Source organism: Elephantulus edwardii, unplaced genomic scaffold (assembly GCF_000299155.1).
Source record: "Elephantulus edwardii isolate Elephantulus edwardi_28Jun2011 unplaced genomic scaffold, EleEdw1.0 scaffold00498, whole genome shotgun sequence".
Classification (NCBI taxonomy): domain Eukaryota; kingdom Metazoa; phylum Chordata; class Mammalia; order Macroscelidea; family Macroscelididae; genus Elephantulus; species Elephantulus edwardii.
Window position 1 is genome coordinate 546,106 of NW_006400248.1, and position 7,988 is coordinate 554,093.

At 43.6% G+C, this 7,988-nt stretch overlaps 1 pseudogene; it reads right to left on the reverse strand.

Annotated features, from left to right (window-relative positions):
• The window catches only part of LOC102863382, a 26,471-nt pseudogene extending 18,928 nt beyond the window's left edge, over positions 1–7,543 (reverse strand).
• Between the last annotated feature and the right edge of the window lie 445 nt (positions 7,544–7,988).

The window sequence follows — 7,988 nt, forward strand, 5'->3', positions numbered from 1 at the left end:
AATGATAATTTCTGCACTCTGTTGCATCACCTTTCTTTGGAATGGGAACAAATATTGATCTTTTCCAGTCTGTCGGCCAGCTGGCTGTCCTCCAGATTTCTTGGCACAACTTAGTGAGCACATCCAGGGCAGTGTCTGTTTGTTGAAATATGTCAATTGGTATGCCATCAACTCCTGGAACCTTGTTTTTTGCCAATTTCTTCAGAGCAATTTGAACTTCCTCCTTCATCACCATAGGCTCATATGTTATTTCATTAAATTCTTCTCTGCCAGTGAATTCCTTCTGTTACAGTGACTCTTCTCTCTTGATACTTTCTGGATCATTTAACATTCTACCCAAAGCATCCATAAATATTGCCACACATGGCTTGAATTTGTTTTTCAATTCCTTCAGCTTAAGAAATGCTGAGTGAGTTCGGCCCTTTGGATTTTCTGACTCAGCTCTCTGCACATTATAGTATCTTGCTTTGTTGTCCCGGACTGTCTTTTGAAATTTTATGTTCAGCTCTTTGATTTCTTGGTTTCTTCCTTTAGCTTTGGTTTCTCGGTGCTCTAATGCAATACTCAGAGTCTCATCTGATGTCCGTCTTGGTCTTTTCTTCTTTTTTAGCCTTTGTAATGATATTTTGCATTCTTCATGGACAATTTTCTTGATATCCTCCCAGAGCTCATTTGGCCTACACTCATTGGTGCTCAAGGCCTCAAACCTATTCCTGAGGACTAAGGTATGTCAGACTCAGGCGATGGTCTTTCCAGTTACTAGCTATGCATCAGAGACCTGGACAATGAATAAGGATGACAGAAAAAGAATTGATGCCTTTAGAGCTGTGGCGTTGGATAAGAGCTCTGAACATTCTAGGGACCACCAAGGAAACAGATATGTCTCAGAGAAAGTCCAGCTGGTGTGCTCTTTGGAAGCAAGAACGATGAGGCTTCACCTCACATACTTTGGAGATAGTGCTAGGAGGTGCTATTTCTTAGAGAGGGCATGATATTGGGAAGGGTGGAGGGTTGGTGAAAGAGAGGAAGAACCTCAACCAGGTGGATTGACAAGGTGACTGCTGCAATGTACTCTTGTGTGTCAGGAAGTGTGAGGATGGTACAGAATAGGATCTGTTCATATCTTTTGTTCATAGGGTCACTATGCATCATACTTGACTCGATGGTACCTAACAACAAGAACAACAACAACAACAACAGTAACAACAGCAACAACAACCCCAAAATCACTGAACTCAATGTTGATGACTTCCTTTCTCTAGAATTTCTAATTTGTTGTTGTAGTTATGTGCTGTCAAGTCACCTGTGACTCATAATACAGCAGCTCGGAAGTCTTCCCTGTCCTAAGCCAGTCTCACTGACTCCAACATACCTAACCCAGTTACTGTGTCAATCCGTCTCATCCTGGGTCTTCCTCTGCTGTGCTGTCCCTCTACCCTTCTGAGCGTGAAATCCTTCTCCAAGGACTGTTCCCTCCTGGCCATGTGCCAAAACTAGTGAGCCAGAGCTTCAAAATCTTAGCCTCCAAGGAGAAACTTAATTTTCACTTTATCCAAGATGGACCTATTTGTTTTCTTGGCAGTCTACGGTATGTTCAAGACTCTTCTTCAGAACCATAACTTGAAGGCATCAATTCTTCTTCTTTCATCCTTAGTCATTATCCCCCTTTCTGATGCATTCTAATATGAGAGAAAAAGATCCCACTTAACACTCCCACTTTGTTTCAGCTGCTATGAATCAGGTTTTCCTTTATTTTCAAACGTCTTTATAGCAGATGTGCTGTGTAACCTGCTCAGCTCAACACTGTGACGGATGCACATCATGATGATAGTGTGTGAACTTAGTTGTGGCAATAATAAACTTTATACAAGGCTCCATATTTGGTAGCTGTGCCTAGGTCTCAGCAGGGAACTGATGAAATACTCAACTAGAGTTATGAAACAGAGTGTAACAAAAGGACCAGTTGCACAGACGAGACTGGCAAAGGGTGGTCAGCACCCCAAGATCAACATGGAGAAGCTGTTGTTACTTTGGACATAAAGGGTCAGAGAGTGAGGGCTTGGTTGCCCAAAGCCAGGGAGAACAGGGGAATCTGAGTGTTGGGACACTGTCAGTTGTAGTATGCAAGCAGGGGATGACATATTTGGCCTCACTCTTGTCTGATCTCTAGTCTTTGGCCCATACTAACAGGGAGCCAAAGGGCCAGGGAGTCCGAGGATGTGCCCACACACAGCAGATCCAGGACACAGAATGGGGAGGGGGAGCAGGTGGGATGCTGCCAGCCCAGGGCTCCGCTGTAAAGGGCCTCGATACTACAGGGAGGTGCGCTCTGCCACCTGAGAACTTCTTGGAAGACTAACTACCTGAAACTTTAAGGACCATATGTGGTTCTCTCTAGGAAGAAGTGTAGCAGGTTTCTGGCCAGAGGCTGTGGCGGGGCCTCCAGCTCAGATGGCCTCCATCCTAGAAAGATCTTGGCACCAACTGCTCATTTTTGGTGTCCCTTTTCCAAGGCAAGTTCCAACACACAATTCAGAATGCTAACTGGATATCAGGCAGCTTAAAGGAAACAAAACAACTCTGAAAATAAGCAGACTGCAAAACCCAAAAAGCCTCAGACTCATGCTGTCAACTTGGAACCAACTCACAGATGACCTTTCCGTGGATTTTCTTTCTCCTGAGGATCTGCTGGTGGATTGGAACCACCATCCCTTAGTATGAGCTTTGGGTTATTGGCACAACTCCCTGTGGACTAAGCCACCAGAACTCTTGAGTACTCTGGAACCAGAGCTTTAATGAAATCTAACTCTACTTACATGCCCCTCAGGGTTTAGATTAACCCAGCTAAACCCAAATTCTTAGCATTAGGACAGAAGAAAGGAAGAACCATTGTCTCTTGTATCGGGACATCTGCTCAGCACTTTACCCTCATGTTCTCAAGTCCATCTTTCACACTTCACCAAGACCAAATGGAAGGTTCCAGAAGGGGAGTGAGTTGTCTCAGAACTCATAGCTGTGACTGGCAGAATGAGGAATCAAACCTCAGCCCACAGACACCTCCAAGGCTGGCAGTGGCCCCTCCTTGTAATGTTTTCTTCTCCCAGGACCTCATGTTACTACTGTGCTTGAATTTGGAGTCCCCTGCTTTGAGGTAGCCAATGTAACCTCACTTTTGCTAGTTGCTATCATGGCGGTTCTCTTCAAAAGAATGAAGTGTCCAGTCCTGTGCCATCCTCACAGTCATTGGCCTGCTCTTGTCTTTGTTTTGGCCATTGTTTATTTGGATAGCCTTTAGCCTCTCTTTCAGAACAAAGTTAGGCAGATAAGGTTATCCATATGTTTCTATTTGTTAAATTTAGGAATAAGTCACCAGGCATTCCTAGGAAATGTGTCTTAGTCTGGAAGTTCCTCTGAATCCTGTCCACCAAGGGCAATCCACTTGGTATATGAAATACTGGTGGCATAACTTTCAATGTCAGAGTAAAATTCAAGCTGCTACAGTACAATAAACTGATGGATTGTGGCACCTCACTTCACAGAGGAGGAAACTCATGCTCAGGGAGCTTAAATAACTCACTCCCTAAGCTATAGACCCTTAAGTGGTATCTCCTGAAGGAAAGTTCTGGTCTCCTGATGCCAAAGCTCATTTTAAGCAGCTGTGCCGTGGCCCAGTCTCCTTACGAGTCCTGTTCCAACCACAAAGGCTGTTTTCAATGGGGCACAAAGTTTGAGCCTTTTCTCCTCTAAACTGAAGAAAACAATTTAGTATTGCAATGAATTGTCAGAGAGCACTTGGGGTTAGACAGGGCAAGTTCTCTGAGCTCTCTGAGCCTTCATTTGCTCATCTGGGAAATGGAGATAGCTGTAACTGTCTTTGGCTGGTTCCTTGGAATCTGACCTGAGATAAGGATTCTAGAGTAAGTAGTTATTTGGGAGGTAAGTCTAGGAAAACCAGTAGAGCTCTGGGGAAATGAGATAAGAAAAGGGCGGCAGGATATGTTATCAAGCAAATCATGGCTCTGGGATAAAAAGACCCAATTGTCAAGACTACTCTGAGTCACGGAGGTATTTGTGCATCCGTGTAAAATGATGCTCCATAGAATTTTCAGTGCCTGAGTTTTCAGAAGAAAAACATCAGTCCTTTCTCTTAAGTGCTTTCTCTTGGAAGTTTGGAAGAACGCAAACCTCCAACCTTTCATTCCCAGCTAAGTACATTTACACTTCCTAGTTCATGCTGGTTAACACATTCTGTTAGAGGAGCCCTGGGAGCCAGTTGTATATGCACTGTAAAAAATTGTGCTGCAATCCCAAAGGCATGTGGTTCGAATCTGTGGGAGAAAGATGAACAATCTCCTCCTATACTATTTACTGCCTCTGAAACCAGTGGTGAGACAGCTGTAGGTCAGTTCTGACTTTATGGCACAACAACATGTTGATGAGCACAGCAGACAATGAGGCCTTTTATCTACACCTTTCATCTAATTGTTCCATTAGAGGTTATTTTGCATAAAGCCATTAATCCTCAGTACTTCTGGCTGGCTGGTGCTCATCAGTTTGAACCTACCAGTCATTCTTCAGGAGACAGGTGAGGCAGCCAGCTTCTACATCACTTTGGAAAACCTACAAAGCAGTTCTACTGTGTCCCATAGAGTCCTTGTGAGTCAGAATTGATATGATGGTGGCGGTGGCTTCATTGGCTGAAGTGTGTGCTGGGTTCTTGGCTTTCACACCAGTGGCTGAGACTCTATTTGGAAAAAACGTCTTCTTTTGTTATGAGACTGAATGAGGCCTGGCATTAAACCCAATCACACATGTCGCAGAAAGAACAGGCACTGAAGCTCACATAGGAGACTGACAGCACGGAACCCCAAGGAGCACCAGAGAATATCTAGGATTGCCACCACATCCCAGAACTTGAGGATCACCACAGAAGGAGTTCCTAGTCAAGGCAAAAATTGGGCTTGTAGTTTTCTGTACTTTAAAAATTTCATTCTTGTTCTTTTGAGCCACCTACTTGGAATATTTTTGATATGACACCTCTAAGTAACTAAGGCATTATTATTCTTGCTATTACTATTGCTGTGACTACTACTGACTCAGAGCAAACTGAGCAGGCAGTTAGTGCTTGTTGTCTGCACCAGAGGGCTTTTGATTTCAAAGTATTTTCTTTCCTCAGGGGCCATCCACTGGGCATGAAGCTCTACTCCTGGCTCATAGCATAAAAATCCTAGCCAGCATGTTTCTCAACCCTGGAAAGAATTTGTCTTATGGGAGGAAATTGTGCCTGGCATGATACATGGACTGGGCTCTGTTTTCTCTGCATCATTATGGAAAAGATAAAAGCTCACCCTGCTGTCACCAGGACTGCCTGCTGAGTGCTTCCTCCAGCCAGCAGCTCCCAGCCAGTGAGTACAAGGAGCATGTGCAGGCAGAGTATGCAGAAGACATGTGCACAGGGTGTATGTATGGAGCATGTTCAGGGGATGTGTGCAGGGGGCATTTGCCAGAGGGGAGTGCAGGGAGCATGTGCAGAATGCATGTGCCACTAGGACCCATATGAAGTGTCTTCTCCCTGGGTCTCCTGCCCTCCTTGCTTCCTAAAGGTTCTGCACATATTGATGGGCTCTTTTGGGAGCTACAAGAGGGTGGAGTTGCTTCCTCCTGTTGCCCTCCATTTCCTTTGCATTTTGTCTCTTGCTGCTTCTTCCCATTACCCACTCCCAACCTTCCTACTTCTTTGTCACTTCTCTTTATGGTTTTCTTGGGGCGGAGTGGCATGTTAGTCTGGATTGTTCCCACAGGTACCCTAAGAACCCCTGGCTGGACTGTGCAGAGGGGAAATCTGTCTTCCTTCTTCGTTTGGGGCCCATTCCCTCTGTGTTTGCTTTGATCTCCAGCTAATTCTGACAAATGTACAGGCCCTCTCCCTAATTCTATTCAGTGGGATTGAAATTAAGTCTTTGCCTCTCGTTGGGGCCAAGGCTCCTGCTTTCTGCAGAAGACAGGGCTGCAGCTAGCAAGAGGCAGCCTGAGACTTATGGAAGAAGCTCGTCCTGCTGCCTGATCTTGTCATGGTTGGTGCATTGTTTGTTGTGTGTGGTGGTGGGTTTGCTACCTACTTAGAGTTTGCAACAGGGGAGGGGTAAGGTGGGCAAGCATCAAGGTAAACAGGATACTTTTCAGATCTCCAAGAAAATGCACCAGTTTCACTCAGGAGAGAGTTGTAGGGGCTGCTGTTTACCTACCTCCTATTCCTTCGATCTGCCATTCAATAGGAAACACCAAGGAGGAAACAATTTTGATGTCTTTAAGTTCAAGTTCTGACTTTGTTACTACCTGGCTGGGTGACCTGGGATAAAACATCCAGTCTTCTTGTGCCAATATTTTCTAATTCTTATACTGGCTAAATGTTGAGAATTCAACATTAAGAAAAGAAAAATCCTCACCACTATATCAATAGGCAAAATCATGATAGATGGAAAAAAGATTGAAATCATCAATGATTTTATCTTATTTGCGTCCACAGTCAATTCCCTTGGAACCAGCAGTCAGGAGATCAGGAGATGTATAGCTATGGGAAAATCTGCTGTCAAGGATAATTCCAATGTCCTGAAGAGCAATGATGTCAGTTTAAAGAGTAAGATGTGTCTGGTTCAAGTCATGTTCCCTGATTATCTGCTATATGTCTAGAGCTAGACAATGCATAAAGATGACTCAATGACTTTGAGTTGGAGTGTTGGAGAAGAGTCCTATATATCCCAATGCTTGCCAAAAGAACAAAGACATACATCTTGGAGAAAGTAAAGCCAGAGTGCTCCTTGAAGGCAAGGATGGTGGTGAAGATTTTGGCTATATTACTAGGAGAAGCTATTCCTTGGAAAGATAGAGGGTCAGTGAAGGAGAGGAAGACATTCAACAAGATGGATTAACATAATGACTTCAGCAATGGGTTTAAATGTGTCAGAGATTATGAGGATGGCACAAGATAGAACAAGGTTTAGATCTGTTGTTCATAGGTTGGCTATGAATTTTATTTGAGTTGATGATACCTAACAACAACAACGACACTATTGGCTAAACCAAGGTCAGGTGGTACAATTGATAATGTTCTTGTTGCTAATGGAAAGGTTGAAAGATTGAACTCATCAAACACCTCTATGGGAGAAAGACTTCATGAACTTCTCTGGCAAGATTACAGGGTAGGAAACGTTGTGGGCAGTTCTTGCTCTGTCACGTTTGCTGAGTTGACTCAGTGGAAAGTGACAACAACAAACTACAGCCTAAAACACTGAGTTTGGAAACTTGTAACAGCTCTTTTCTTGCCTAGAGAGAACGCTTGAAATTTTGCAGCTAAAGCCAACAAACATTTATTTAGCTCATAATTCTGTACATCAGCATTTTGGACTGAGTTCTGTGGAATAATTCTCCATGTTTTGGTCAGCATACCTATATGCATGGTGTTAGCTATCAGGTCATCTAAAGGCTGGCAGGTGTAGGGTGACTTGGATAGGACAACATGCCTCTGCTTCATGAGGTCTGTCATTTTCCAATGAGCTGTTCCAGGACACTTCTAGAGTCTATGAGAGAAGCCAGAAATATTCAAGGCTCTCAGAGCCTTGATTTAGAATTAACACTTATTCCTCAGAGGAAGTCATAAAACTAGTCCAGATTCAAGGGGTAGTAAGGTTAATCCAACTCTTGATAGAAGACACAGAATGGTAAAGCCACAAGAATATGAATATAAGGAAGGGAGAAGTTTTGGCAATTTTTTTCATTTTATTTATTTATTTTTTTTTTTTAGTTTTGGCAATTTTTGCAAACAGTTTGCTACACATGAAAGAATAGATCCAAAATCACTTGGCAAAGCAGAAAGTCCTTCACAGAGCAAGGGAAGAGCCAAAGAACAGAAGATAACTAGATTCCACCACCCAGAGGGATGAGCTGTTATTTTCATTGACCAAGTGTATTCTGTCCTGTTCTTTTTTTTT